Source organism: Convolutriloba macropyga, chromosome 7 (genome assembly GCF_964194025.1).
Source record: "Convolutriloba macropyga chromosome 7, txConMacr16.3, whole genome shotgun sequence".
In the NCBI taxonomy this organism is placed as follows: domain Eukaryota; kingdom Metazoa; phylum Xenacoelomorpha; order Acoela; family Convolutidae; genus Convolutriloba; species Convolutriloba macropyga.
The window spans coordinates 27,736,552-27,752,600 of record NC_134474.1 but is presented as its reverse complement, the minus strand read 5'-3'; positions in this window follow the sequence as shown (position 1 = coordinate 27,752,600).

Here is a 16,049-nt window from a genome sequence, read left to right as displayed (position 1 = left end):
AGAAACACGTTCTTCTCGCACTTTTCTTCTGAATTTTTGTTCTTGCCGGTATTTGTTGTTGTTTCCATAGTCATAAGGATTATTGTGATGTCTTATTGATAACTTATGCATGAGCAATTTTCTTGTCTTCCAATCGAGGCATATGCTCCAATTGAATGTATTTATTAACTTCCACTGAGATCTATTCAATTTAATGGCTGTTAAATTTTTAGAAATTTTTTTAAAAACTTTTTTTGAAAATTTACCGATCTTAATTTATTTTTGTGAACTTTAGGTCAAATTTAGTAATTACCGGACCCTCTTCTCTATTATTTTAACTAAAAATAATTTAATTAGTGATTAATCTTCTAAATAATTGTGTTATGACTTCGATGCACGAGTTTTCATACTTTTTTTAAGATATTTTTTTTTCGTAATTTTGGTTCCTTTTAAAATCTTAACTTATTATCCTAATACTGATAGTTGCCATGGCTTTGAAAAGACGTGTAATGGATCATACATAAAGTTTTCGCAGAATAACTTATGGTTTAAATCGCTTCGACACATTCTTCTCGCACTTTTCTAATTTTTTTTTTTGGATTTTGCCTGTATTTGTGGTCGTTTTCATAGTCAATGACTTACTGTGATGTCCTAGTGACGACTTATGATTAGAAAACATCTTTGTTGTCTCAGCAAGGCACTACTTAGCGTTTTATTAGCTTAAGTTTAAAAGTTATTGAAATTAATGGCGTTGATTTTATGGGTTCTCTAAAAAAATTCGTAATTTTTACGTCTTTATTCCGGTTTTTTGCCTTATTGGAGTCAAATTGTTAAAAAAAGATTCCCACTGCTGTAAAAAAAATTGAAAGTGGAAAAGTTTTTACTGAACAGTTCATATTTCAATGTCTTCGACACTTTTCTCGCTCAGTTTTTTTTCGAATTTGCTATTTTTGCTTTTTTATATTTTTAGGTAGCCGCAAGATGCTGACCGCAGCAATAAGCTTTTAACTGAGAATTGAATGAATGATGTTTCCCGAAGCGGTCAGTATTTTGAGAATAGTCTTAAAATTTATGATATTATACCTTTTAAGATTTTTAAGGATTTTTTAATATTTTCAGTTTTTGTTCTTCTTTTTGTCAAATTGTAATTTAGAGTATTCATTAAAAAGTCCCAAGCAATTCCACGTACTTTAAAAATTAACATTTTTACTGATTTCATGACGTAACAGATGTTTTCTTGGTTGGATATTATGCATTTTCATAAAATGTTATGTGAGTGGTGTATCTTTGTCTCTTTTTCTCTTCCTTTAGCACAGTCGCGTAATAACAGATCCCAATGATTTTCACATGTGGCCCAATTGAACTTATTTATTCATCTCGTAAAATTTTTGTTGAATTAGTATAAATTGAAATTGAAATTAAAATACATAATATTCAGATAATAGCTAATGATTTGAATGGTTTCACTAATTTGTGTTTTCGCAATGTTAGTATTTTGTTGCTCGTAATTTTTTGAGTTTTCTTGCATCTTTAGTTTTTTTCTAGGGCATAGTCTAATCAGAGGAGACAGTTTCTCATGACTTTTTATTAAATTTATCAAGAATTATTTTGTTAAAAGCTAATTGTTTTCAACTTTTGAAATTATTTGGTTTAAAAATTGTGGATTGATTTTTGTATTTCGCCTCATTATTTCTTCTCTTTGTTATTTAGTCTATTTGACGAAAAATTCCATCTATGTAGTTAGAAAACGATTAATTTTCTGTAGTTAGGGTTTAGTCTGATTTTAATTTGACCTTGTTACTAGATGCTTTTAAATTAAGATATTGAGTTTTTGCCGTGAAATTTTTGTTTTTTGCTTTTTTTGTTGTTTTTTTTTCTCGTAGTATTTTTAATGACAGATCTAGTGGTAATGAGGCATGGCATTATTCAATTCAATTATTAGTGGGGTTGTGTAATGATATTTTAAAATTCAAACATCTATGTTTGATTATCTCGTTGCAAAAATGTAAGTCTTGTTCTCTTTGACAGTTAAGTCAAAAATGTAGATGAGCGGGGTGGGAACGTCATGTGCAAACGCACGTTAACGAGCCTCTTTGTCTTGTTCTGCAATTTTAATCACGTAAAAGGAGCTCCGTAGGGATTTCGCTCCGGGAACCTCGCTGACAAGTTTTGTGTGGTGATTTCGCATCGCGAAATATATTGTATGCGAGTCAGCATCTGAACGGACCCCAATAGCAATCCTATAGACCCCAACAGCAATCCCAATAGACAGAGCTTCTCTGGACATTCCCTTGCCTTGGGAACAATAACGTGTTCAGTTTAAACTCGCTGTTCTCACAAGAGATAATATTTTTTGGACACCTTTCTCGGACCCCAAACAGATCGAGTACAATTGCCTTCCAAAACCATATACGAGAAAATTATCACTGGTTATTCTGCCCTGAAAACGACCGAAAAAGAAACTCGAGAAATGCTAAAAAAAAGTATGAATTGGCAGAAACTTGTGGATGTTGGATTACTTTGTGGAGACAAACCACGGGATCAGGTGGAGAGAAAAACAGTATCGGCTCTCTTTCTTAGTGTCGGCAATGAAGGTTGTAGAGATTTCAACAGCAGAAGCCTCATCACGAAATTGAAAATTTCACTATCCAGGCTCTATGAGCACTGCTGGAGGTTGCTTCTATTTGAGTACGAAATATCGATTTCAACTGATATGTTCTTTTGAACACAAAGCATAAAAGTGAATCTGTTGAACATTTTTTTGGTGAACTTAAGCAATTAGATGAAAATTGCTACCTTGAGATACAGTAATCCGTGATTGCTATTTTCGCAAATTTAGATGACAACGACACTCAAAATGAGGTGATTTGGGAGACTATGGATCACCGATGTGCGCTAGAGTAAGCAACAAATATAAAACTCGGTAACCGAGAACAGCAGAAGATGACTACCAGACTCACAATCTCTTCGGACCAAAGTGTTCAGAATCTTCAAACCTCCAATATTTGCTTTCGATTGAGACGCAAATGCGACCACATGTTTGAATGGGTTCGTTCGAGAAACTCTTAATTTTGAGGGACAGATTCGTTCATCCATCTTGATAGATTTAATTGGTTGTTTGATTGGTTTGCGAGAGACTGATTACCATCAACCTCTGAATGCAAGGAAGCTATCACCGCCTCCATATTTTCATTGGAATTGCAATACGTTGAATCTTAATTTTCATTATAGGCATAAGCTTGAAATCTACTTACATTGGGCTCTGTGTTATCATCATATACAAAATTAACCTGTTTTTGAGTTTGAGTTTTCTGTCTTGGCTTCCAATATACTCGGTAGTTGTTGAAAAAGATCAAAATTGTTGCACTAAGTCTCCCATGCTAGAAATTTTGTTTATGGTCAATGGTTCACTCTAATTCACAGTTCGTGCATTTTGAAATGGTATTGCGTGTAGAAAAAAATGAGTATTGGGTATTACTCATAAATTCCGCAGTCACGATCATAAGTTTAAATAGTTGGGTCTATTCTCCTATCGATTCCAATATTGAGAAGAGACTGCGTTGACGATAGGTCGGAAGGTATTAAGGTTATGTTAGTCAACTGTTGCAGGTTATGATTACATTTATATCACTAAATTTAGTGCAAGCTGAGGATCCATAGTCTCCCGAAGCGACCGTTGTGTTCCCAATAGCGGTAAAATCTGTTTTTGAAAAGGCTTTTTTCTGAGCCTTGCACTAAGGAATAAATCAACCACCACTTGACACTTCAGGTTATTCTGTTAATCAAATCAACAGCATTGTCCAAACACACTCAGCGTGGCAAAAACCAACCCCCATCTTATTTATCTCATTGGTTGATCTAAATCATATATCGTTAGGTTGAGACTGTACAAAGGATTCTAACCAAACCAACAAAAAGTAGACAAGTACCTATAAATTAACAGACAAAGTAAATACATAACTTAACAAGGCGGCTCGGTAATGTGCGATTGCACATAAAGTTCCGACCCCGCTCATCCACAATTTTGGCATAATTGTCTACCAAATGAGGAACAGATAGAAAAACACAAAAAATTCAATAATTTAAAAAAAAACTGGTGTATGAACGAAAAGATAGCCTCCAAAGCAAATAACTAAGTGGAGTAAAAAATGATGCATTAGATTGATGAGATATGCCGATATTAAGAAAGCGAGCGAAGACGAATGGCAAAATCAAACAACAACAATAGACATCAATTTTATCAAAAAAATTTATGTAGGTTTTTAAAAAAAACAAACTTGTAATTCAGCAGAAAAAAATGTCCCATAGGTTTACAATTACCAATACTTCTATAGAAGGGAATTAAGAACTGTTGGTATTCAATTTTTTTTGCAGTTACAAAAAGAACAACAAATAGACAACAAACTAAAAATCAGTTAAAACTTGCCAGAAAATGCTTTGGAAGCCGTAAAGCCATACTTTAGCCCCCAAAATATGTTCGATTGCACCTCTTCCGAACACCGATAATGTATTATCTGGCCGCTCTTTAATGAAAATAGGCAACAATTAGACAAAAAAGAAAAAAATGCAAAATTATGTAATACTTGTTTTCTTTTTCGAAAAAAAATTTTTTCCAAAGACATCAAAGCCATTAATTACAAAATGAAAAAGTTGAATAGGTTCGTCCATTCTTCTAAAGGAAGCCCTTGAGACTATTATTATCCAGAATACGTCTTACGTCTACAAAAAGAACGTCAAATATGACAAAATCAAAAATTCATTTACTTTTTTTGTGAAAAACCCGTGTGGAAGCCAGTAAATTCATAACGAATTCTTCAAAACCATTAGATTTTGTGACACCAATCCCTTTTGACACCTTCCCTAAACCAAAAATAATTTCGTCTTTAACCTTTAGTTAACGAGACCAGGCAACAAAATGACAATAAAAACGAACAAAATTGCGAAGTTGAAATGTTTTTTTTTTCATTTTGGAAAATAATTGTTTTCAAAGTCATGAAAGCCATTATCTATCTTCTAATATCAGAACATCGGCTCATCTACTCTTCCACTTCCAGGAAAAGCCAATCAAACCAAGTCATTGTACAGGAAATTAAATACGACTAAAAAGACAAAGTAAAACGACAGTTAAAGACAAAATTAATAAATTCAATTAAATACTTCGAGAAAGTATTGTCGAAGCGGTAAAAAACCACAATCTATATCTTTAAGGATTTGAATATTATCAATTGTGCGTTATTTTGAATGCGAAAAATGTGATATATGAATTGACAATAACGTGATAATTTGAAAAAATTAGAAAACATGAAAAATGGGCAAATACCTAAAAAATAAAAAATTGTGAGATCTAGTAGTATCAAAGCCAGAACACCATAACTTAAGGCGTAAAACCGCAATAAAATCTAAAGTTGCATTCCGCAGAACGAAAGAGCACTCGTTGTTTGCTGACTCTAAGCTACAAGTTGACCAAAGTAAGAGAAATATAGAGGCAAAGTTCAATAAGCCGTTTTTTATTTAAAAATCAAATAAATTAAAAGTCAAAAAGACCATAAGCTTTCAAGAAATCAACTAGATAAATTTGATTTTGAACTAATTATGAAGCCAATAGGACCTATCACTAGTGAGCTTTGATTTGAAATGTTCTGTTATTTAATTAATATAAAAAAGATTGAGTTTTTTTTATAAAAAACCGACTGATGACAATCAGAATTGTTTTTGGATTGTAACGGTCCAAGATTGGTAGAGAACTAGTCCTGCTAATGTTGATTGTCCATTAGGAATATTCAATTTTTGGAATGTCATTGATATAGATATTTTGTTTGTGAAAAAATCAAAGATAAATGCTGCGTGCTTGATAATCAACGAATAAAGTTAGCAAAAACGGCAAAGTTTTATTTACAGAGCACTCTCAACGGAAGTTGAAGTGGAAATAGCCCGCTTTTCAGTCTACATTTATTTTGGAAAACAATTGCTTTCAAAGTGATGAAAACCATCAGCTATCTACTAATATCGTGATACCGGCTCATCTATTTTTCACAGAAAGGCTATTGAAACAGTGTCATTGTACAGGAAAATTTGCTACGACTAAAAACGCAAAGTAAGAAAGTTAAAAAATTCTTAAGAAAGTGGTGTTCAAGCCGTTAAAACCATAATCAATATCTCTAAGGATTATAATATTATCAATTGTGCTCTATTTTGAACGCCAATAAGGTGATATTGGAACTGTCAATAGCGTGACAAGGTGAAAAACTTAGAAAATGTGAAATGGGCAAATACCTAAAAAGAAAAGAAAACTTTAAATGTAGTAGTGCCCAAGCAAGAAAACCGTAACTTAAGGCGTAAAACCGCAATAAAGGTTTGATTTGATTTCAGTACAAAGAGGAAGCATTTTTTCATTGCTGACACCAATCTACAAGTTGATGAAATTAAGAGAAAAATGGAGGCAACGTTCAATAAGCCATTATTTATTTAAAAACCAAATATTTTTGAAACCAAATAATTTCATAAGCTTTCAAGTAATAAACTAGACAAACTAATTTGGATCCAATTAGGAAGTCAATTGGATCTATCAATAGTGAGCTTAAAATTGAAATTTTCTTTTATTTAAATAATATAAAAAAGACAGAACTTTTTTTTTATAAAAAGACCGACTGATTACAATCCGAATTTTTTTTGGATTGTAACAGTCCAGGATTGGTCCAAAGCCAGCCCAGCTAATGCTGTTCGTACATTAAGAACTCTTTGTCTTTCGGGTGTTATAGATATAGATATTTTGTTAGTCAGAAAATCAAAAATAAATGCCGCGTTTTTGATAATCAACGAGTAAAGTTAGCAAAAAACGGCAAAGTTTAAATTACGGAGTTTGAATTAGAAATAGACCCTTTTTGATTCTACAAAGAATATGTTAGTGGTGTTCGGATGTGCACTTCCTGCAAATTTAATCAGAAGGGACTAAAGGAACTTATTTCATGCTGTTTTTGTTGAAAAAGTCTGAATTTTGTGAAATTTTTAGCCGGAATTTGTGACAAAAAAATTCAATGAAAATAGCCGACAATGTATTTTGTCTTTGAACGTGAAATAAAAAACATTTTCATGAAAAATTTTATTAAATTTCTTCAAAATTGGCGAAATTTTAGTCAAAAATTTCGAAAAAATGTGAATGGAATCAACGGAATTCACTCTATTTTCTCGAAAGTTTAAACCCCGATATCTCCCTGTCAAAAACGAAAATCAAAAAAATCTTTTTAATTCCATATTCTACGCTGGACAACTTTCTAATGATACCAGTCTCAACTCTCTACGATGAATATATCGATCGGCCAAAATTGACTGAACAAAAAACCCAGTTGAGTATATAGTTCCCCCCCCCTCAAGAGGTGTCGGAACAATAAATCACTTAAGGAAAGAGAGTAAAAATTAAGTAACTGCTATGAATAGAACTTTATCTCCCAATAGTAATCACATCTGAAACTGACAAAACACTAAACCTAAAATATTTTTAAAATTGCTAAAAAAATCATTCGCAGTAAATTAGACATCAAATGCCCAATATAAACAAGCACAAGGACACAGTTTCTCAAATAATAAACTATCCCGCGTCGCAGCTTAATTTTCAACAGAACAAGCGCGAGTCTGATCAGGAGTTGGGGCTGCTATTGAACAATTCACACCTGGTTGTCTTAAACTTTTGTCTTTCCTCTCCCAATTTTTAAATTCCAGTTACGAAAGATGCAGTATCAAAGGATTAAATTTATTAGGTGTTGTTTGGTCCGTTAAAAACTCAAAAACTATTTGCTCCGACTAATTTTCAAAGTTGTATTTAACCACAAAGTTTTTTATCAATATTAAAAACACCGCTCAAACAATCATATAAGAACCGTATCACACGCACGGTTGACTGAATTCTCCCATACCAGTTCACAATTCAACATTTGCCAGGCGGAACGATGGGATTAGTAGATTTTATCTCGCTATTCCCATGCCACTACTAAAAGTCATTGCCTTCTGATCAGGAATTCTTTTTAGCTACATTATCACAGGTGACACATACATTATCGCAGATATTCTTTCATTTCCAACGCAAAAATGAATAATGAAAAATGACTTAGCACATTCCATTAATAAACTTGAATGACAAATTTTACGTTACAATTCTCACCGCAAATACCAGCAAATAGTTCTACTGCTTCGCTAGCACCAGTGCAATCAAACACAGCTTCAATAGACTCACACCTACCAAAAACTTCGAAACACTTACACAAGCCAAGCAAAAGAAAGAAATAAGCAAGTCAAACCGGAAAGCGCCCCAAAAAATTGGAAATAAAAATTATCCTGTAATCAAACTTCCGCAAGGAACCTTACACAATCAGCTACGAGCAATATAAGTTCGCTTTTTACTCAAAATCGTTACAGAAATCGGCACAGCTCCAGCTTAAGTTCGTCTTTCATTAATTACACAAAAAGGTCTCACAAAATGGCGTCAACTAACAAAGAGAAATATCGTCAAACAACATCAACCACTCTTCACGTAACTTCAATCCCAACCTGTAAAACCAATCATCCTTATTTACACCACTAGATGTCTCGCTAGGCGGTTACTCAATGCATAGCTCGAAATTCAAAGACAGCACCAATGTTTTGTCTTTCGGTTCAGAGATTGGAATGAAAATTTTCATCAAGCCGATTATGGTTTCTTTGATCAGCAAGCAAAGACGCTATGTTAAAAGAGGTACTCGTTCCAGCAGGTGGCGAAAAAGTTCGACTGATTCGAGACTTCTCCTCAAACCAATCTAATACTTCTGGGTAACCGGCTCTTCCTCGACGGAAGAAATGTAAGAGACGTGCGGCAGAGGTTGCCAATTTCCAACCATCGACCTTATCAGTTGTGCAGACAATTTTTGACAGCAAAGAGCAAATGCCCCCTGATACTCAGTCGTTTCATTCGGCTATCATAGGCAGCATATCTCCATCGAATCCACTAATCAAATACGTTGGCGATGCTAGTCCTCGCAACTCTAAAAATGATGATGAAGAAAACTACAGTGATTTGGATGTTGAAAACTATTAAAACTTCAGTCTTAAATTCCAAATCAATTAAAAAATAAATTTTGTTTCACCTTTTAACTTTTCACCCGCTATTCCTAACCAGCAAACATTTTTTCTTTCAGATATAGCTAGTCAAAAAGTAACAAATTACGTAACATGTTTTTAATAAAATTTTGTGTCATTGTGCTTCCATATATTTTTCTCGGCATCAAGTGAATTTTGATACCCACATCCGACTCATCAGACTGTATTTATTTTGTATAATTTGGTGTAGTAAACTTGTCATTTAATGTGGTTTAAAAAAAGTCAATTTGAGGGTCACTCATAATTGTACAATTTAGTTCGTCAATTATGCTCTAATTACTCACTGCTCTTATTTTGAGTTAAATTCCCGCCTGCCGGAATACATTTTTGTTCATACTTCTTCATGGTGACGTTCAACTATGCCGACGTAATACTATGCCGATTATAAGAGTGCCGAAAATTTATTCATTTTTTCTCCCGATAAATTTCTAAACCAATAAAATCACTTTAACTGAAATGAGCGCAAAATTTCTGAACCAATCACAATGCAGTTGTGAGATTTTGGATTTTATTATTTATCAGGACAAGACAATTGGAGGGAGAAATATTTAAAACAAACAATGATAATTGCGGGCCACGGCCATGCCTCAGCGGCCCGTGGGACTTGATATGAATCTATCACAACCGAATACTGACCAGCGTGCCCTGGTTGCTTTGAAAACAACAGTCGGTTAGCATTTAATTGATAATTATTTGGTAATAGCAGTTTCGAAATTTATCGGGTGAAAAATTGATTAAATTTTCGGCACTCTTATAATCGGCATAGTATTACGTGATTACGTACAACTATGCCGACGTAATACTATGCCGACGTATAAGAGTGCCGAAACAGAAAAAAGATTTCAAGAGTGCCGAAAAGAAATTTTATTTCAAGAGTGCCAAAAATTTTTATTTTCAATAAATATCCATAAGTTCACAAAGAGTTCCCCAATAGTTTTCAAGAGTTCTATTCCCACAGGCGTAAGAATTTTTTAAAGCTCGAATTTGTGACTGTTTTCGTTTGTATTTGGCTCTTTGACGAGGTGGCTCCTCTTCTCTCAGGTATGATTTGAGCGATAATTTAGCTATTTTTTCTTCTGTTTTCAATTTTCTGACAGCTACCCAAAAATTAGGATGATTTCGACCAATTTTTCGATTCCACCTGTTGTTCCATCCCTCAAAAGCATTGGTAGTAGCCAAAGATACTGCTCTGTTAAACAAATTCCACATTTTTATAGGAAAATGTCCATCAAGCCAGGTTTTTTCGAAATAATCTAAAAAAATTGATAAACCAGGGTATATTCCGATCAACAAAAGGGTCCTTCTGTCATATTTGATTCGTTGGTAATTTGTCCGAACCAAACCAATTGGAATGTAAGGTAAAGAAAACAGTCTACGAAAAAATTTTGATAAACTTGGGTTGCTTTTGTAACCTCCCGCCAAATGAAATTTTTGAATTTTTCTGAATAATGCCTGACTATAATGAAAATGACAACCACATAAGTTTGAATCCGGAAAATCCTCAGACACAGCTTTTATGAAACCTTTCTCATAATCACACAAAAAATTTTCGGGCCGAAAAACTTTACCAAGACTGATCGCTTTTTCCGCAATTACTTGCAAAACATAACGGTAACTCGTTGTGTCCTTTTTTTTCAAGAAAGCGAAAACTAAAGGAATTTTTCGTCTGTTGAGCTCGCCAAATATAGTATAAATTTGCTTGAACTGTACAGGTGCAGTTCGAAAAGTACCATCACTGAGAATTGTTTCACATTCTGTCAAGTTTTTGATAAAAAACCTGGTAGAAAAAATAACAATACCGAACAAGTCACTTTTCGCCAAAAGAAATTGTTTTCCGGTTGTTGTTTTGCCCCATGAACCGGTAAAGTTAATATCCGAAACTCGATAGGGTATTGACGGTAGTTGACTTTTGCGGTGGTAATATAACGTTTGGCGTATATGGTCAAATCGTGGAATAGTATTTTCGTCGTTTTCGGGAACATCTTCAATAATATTTTCATAAATTTCCGAAATATTTTTTGTGGGGTCTTTCTTAACCGATTGAATAATTCTTTGCTTAAGTGCATCTCGTTTTGCTTCATTTTCCTTAGGAGGATGATTATGTTTTGAAGGTAAATTAACCAGGCTAGTTAATTGTAAATTAGTTGTAACCGTGGAGAAACAATTATTTTCAACGCATTTCCAGTAAATTTTTGATTGCACTGATTTATTCTTTCTAAATCGATATCCTTCAATTTCTAAATTTTTGCAGCCCGCCCTGCGCGATTCAACAAGCTTTAGCATTCTTTATTACAGTGTTGCTACTTAATTGGCTGAGAAAGTGGTTAAGTTCTTGTGGTCAATTAATTTAATTGGCTGAGACGCTTTACTATTTTACCCGTCATTTTATTTGAATAAATTTTCGGCACTCTTGTAATCGGCATAGTATTACGTCGGCATAGTTGAACGTCACCTATTACGTCGGCATAGTTGTACGTAATCCATAGATGTAAAATAATTCTCTTCGTTTTGCACTTCATCTACGGTTGCCCAAATTAATTTCCAGTCTTGCTCACAATTTTCAATCAAGCAAATGGTGCTTTCGCATCGCTTAAAAGTGCATAACAGTTAAATATGACGATCTTTTAAACCATTCTCTTTCTACTTTTGACTGAGGTAGTAAAACTTTCCAATAATTGATCTTTACCGTAGTTTTTTCTTCTCATCAACCGAAACTGTGTAATGTTCATCAAAATACAAACTCTTCAGAGGGGACTGGCGTTTGAGAAGACTGGCTGTTTTCTGATGGCTTGTGACTTTGAGCATTTGCTTGCGTACTTTCAACTAAGAACTTAAACGTAAAATCAGAAAAATAAGTTATATGGATGTATGTGAGATTTAGGGCAGATAAAAAACTTTATAGCAATCAATCTTTTAAAACGCTTTGCATCGTAAGAAAAATGTTTAACTTTTCACTTACGTAAATCAAGATAATATGCTTCGCAAATTATTTTTGCTATAAAAACTTTAGTGTCTTTAATTTGCAGTGAAATCAGATTGCGCAAAAGCATATAGGGCATAATAATTTCTGCTGAAAATTTCCGACTTTGTATCCTTCTAATATTCCATTGAGGAATATTATCTAAACTTCAATTAGAGTTTTTAAATGTTTTTTTTTCACGTAAAGCTACATACTTAATATAATATTGTTGTTTGAGTTTGCAGGTAAATTCTAGGTAACGTATTCTAGGTAAATTGCACGTATCATTTTTTGCAGGTAATTTTGCAGGTAAATTTACCTAGACTTTTTAGAGTGTATGAAAAGAAACTTTGTCAAAAAACAACTCGGCTACCTTGTTAACAACAAATTCCATAGAAATGTTCTTGACTCTAGATTTTAAAAAAGTATTCAAGAATTGTTAATGGCAGTTGAAGTGTAATCGCCTTTAAAAATCGCAATCAATTTGGAGCACATAATCATCTTTTTGAATAATTATATCTTTCAGATATCAAGGAAACATTGAATCTGACGGCAGCTGACATTTTACCTGCTTTTTGTCGCTTTACTTGTCAACGTGCACATTAATTTGAGGCACAGTTTATGACAATCAATTTAGAAAATCTGCATTTTACGCTCGTTGAGTGATCAAGCGGGTTGTGAGTTCAAAATTACCTTATTATCCAGAAAAGAAATTGGTCAAAATCTGTAAACAGTCTCAATGTGTCAGTCAATTGTTACACTTTCTCGATTAAAGATGTCTGTCGAAGTCTGTGGTCACTCTCGGCTACCTCGTCAAAATAAAAAAAATATCAAATGTCATAAAAAGAGTTAACAACATTACTTGCGTTCTCATTTATGTACGCACAAAATTACATTAAATTCTTCTATTGAATAAATAAAACTTAAATTTTGTTGAAAAAAAGTACGCACCAAAAAATCTGAGCACTGCTGTACGATGCACGCATCTGAGTTCTAAGTTTAAACTTTTGGTTTAAACTTTTTCGAAAACAGTGAGCGTAGCGTCTGACAAATTTTAACTTTACGTTATTGATGTCCCAGGTAAAACAAATCGGTAATCGTGGCACGTACCCCACCAACCTGTTGTAAACCCGAATAAATCGGGTAATGTGCGTAGGGTGCTCAATGGAGCAGCAAAATTTCATGGTGCTCGCTGAATAAATATTTTCTCACTGGCCTGATCTGCTCCAAAACTATTTATATGTACTTCTCCGCTTCCGACAGCAGCCATTTGTTGTGTCTGCCGACATCGAGGGAATGTTTCTACAGGTTAGGTTATTACCATCAGATCAATCATCACTTCGCTTTTTGTGGCGGGAGGAACCGACAATTAACGTTGCAGTGTATCAATATACGCGCCATACTTTTGGGGCTAAAGACTCTCCCAACTGCGCTAACTATGCATTACAACGCACTGCGAGAGACCAAGCAAAGGTTTACCTCGAAGCTGCAAAAGCCGTCCTTGAAAACTTTCCATGAACGATTATCCTGACTCAGTGGGAACTCCTGAGAAAGCCATCAATAGATCTAAGGAACTGGTACGTCTTCTCAATCTCGGTGGGTTCAAGCTTACAAAGTTTGTAAGCAATGTGCCAAATCTGGCTGATCGATTTGATGGTTTTCCTCAATCTAATGAGCCAAAGGTTATTGTTTCATGCCAGTAGGATTCATCGCACGTGCGTGGGCTAAAGTGGGATCACACTAACGACAATTTAGTTGTGAGTAAGGGTACAAGCTGCGCTATCACCTAGTTACTCACACGGCGCTTGCTTCTAAGTCTGGTCTCGAAATACGTTGACCCTATTGGCTTGTCGCAGCGTTTACTGTTGGTGCTCGACTGCTCTTAAAACACATCTGGCGTGTCACAAGACAACATTGGGATGATGAGCTCCCGCAAGACAAGGTTCAAAGATTTTTGGTTTGGAGTGCGGACTTACCAAAGCTTGAAAACATCAAAACTCCTCGAAGTTATTTTACTGGACCCTTTGATAATGTAGAATTGCATATGTTCGGTGACACTTTCCAAACTATTTTAGTACCATCGCATTTTTTATTTCTTCGAGCCCGAGTAACAACTCCTATTGGCAAGGTAAAAACAGAGCTTCCGTTTGATTTGGGGAAAGCGCGCCTGGCGCCGATGAAAGTAATGACTGTCCCAAAACTGGAATTACAAGCGGCTCTACTTGCGGCTCGGCTGAAGAACAAAACTATTCAGGAACTACTGTAATTGTTTACCAAGTATTCATGTGGACAGACAGCACGACTGTTCTTCAATGAATAAACTCTAATAGGAAGCAACCAATTTTTCGCGTCTGCGAAAATTTAGAGTATACCAGCGTTGACCAATGGAACCTAAAGTTAATCCTGCTGAATTTGGCACGCGTGGAATGTCCGCTGAAGTTGTGCAACTAAGCATTTGGGTCAATGGTTCACATTTCTTAACTAACTCAAGTTTTTCTTTCGTACCGAACGAAGACGTCATTAATAACATCAAACTTGGCGTCAACCAAACAGTCACTATAGAATACACTGTATCTCTGGCTACATCTGTCAAAATACAGACAACTCCAGTTCCTTCAAATTTCCGTTTGATAAGTTTAGTTCTTATGAAAAATACATTCGCATTGCCGCATACGTTCTCCGGCATTTGCCGAAACATGCCGGCTATCGTAACCTCGATGATACCATTACTGACCCTACCGAGCTTAACGAAGCCGAGCGTCATCTACAGTACTTGGTGAAGGGAGAGTCTTTTGAAACCGAAAGAAGAGATCTTCTTGACAATAAATCTGTTTAACGGAGCAGCCCAATCGCTCCACATTCACGGTTCCTTAGTTCAAATGGGCAAATTCGTTCCTCGGGCCGCATCATGCGGTTAATGGATGTTGGGTTTAACGTAAATTACCCAATCATCTCAGATGCAGGTCATCCCTTCGTAAAACTGTTCCTTAAACACACCCACGTAAAACATTGTCATCAAGGCGTTGAATACCTAAGATCAATTGTCCAGGATCACTACACAGAATTGAAACAAAGATCATCTTTGCGTTCCATCAAAGCACAAAGCCTGAGATGCCGAGAATTCCAAGCTGTACATTGCAACCAATCATGTCCAACTTAACTAAGGAGAGACTTGCTTACCAGTCTGCTAAATTCACGGACACCGGCGTTGACTACTTTGGGCTTTTCTATGTTACTGTACGCCGTGCTACCGAGAAAAGTTGGGGCTTCCTCTTCACCTGTCTCACTACTCGCGCTCTCCAAGTCGAGAAAGTTACATCCATGGACACCAGTTCTTGTGTTATGCGAGTTAAGTGGTTTGTGTCACGTAGGGGTACGCCTTCCAAGATTTGGTCGAACAATGACACTAACTTTATTGGAGCGGAGAAAGAAATCCGAGAAGGTGTCGAAAAGTGGAACATTGTCAATATTGCAGGTGAGCTCGCTCACAATGGTATAAAGTGGTGATTCAGTCCACCCAGTGCACCACATCAGGGTGGTTTCTGGGGGAGGTTGGTACGCAGTTTCAAGTACGTGTTGTATACTATTCATAGCACGCGTCGCCTCACGGATGAGCTACTGCATAATACCTTTGTCTTGTGGAGCATGCTCTCAATTCGCGTCCTTTAACAACCGTAAGCGCTGATCCGTGCAATTTGAACGCTATAACGCCTAACCACCTTTTTCTTTTAGGTAAATACTCTATCGGTATTCCGTCTGTTGTCGGCAATAATGAATTTGACCATCGTAAACGTTACGCCCGTTGGATCAGAGAGTACGTACCGACGTTGAACCGACGCTCTAAGGGGCAGACGCCTGCCAATCATCGCCTTAAGACCGTTGACTTGGTTTGATTAGCTGAGGAAATCAACCCTTGGGGTTACTACCCCACCACTAGGATTGTGGAACTTCGTTACGGCGCCGATAGCGTCGCGCTCTCCGCCTT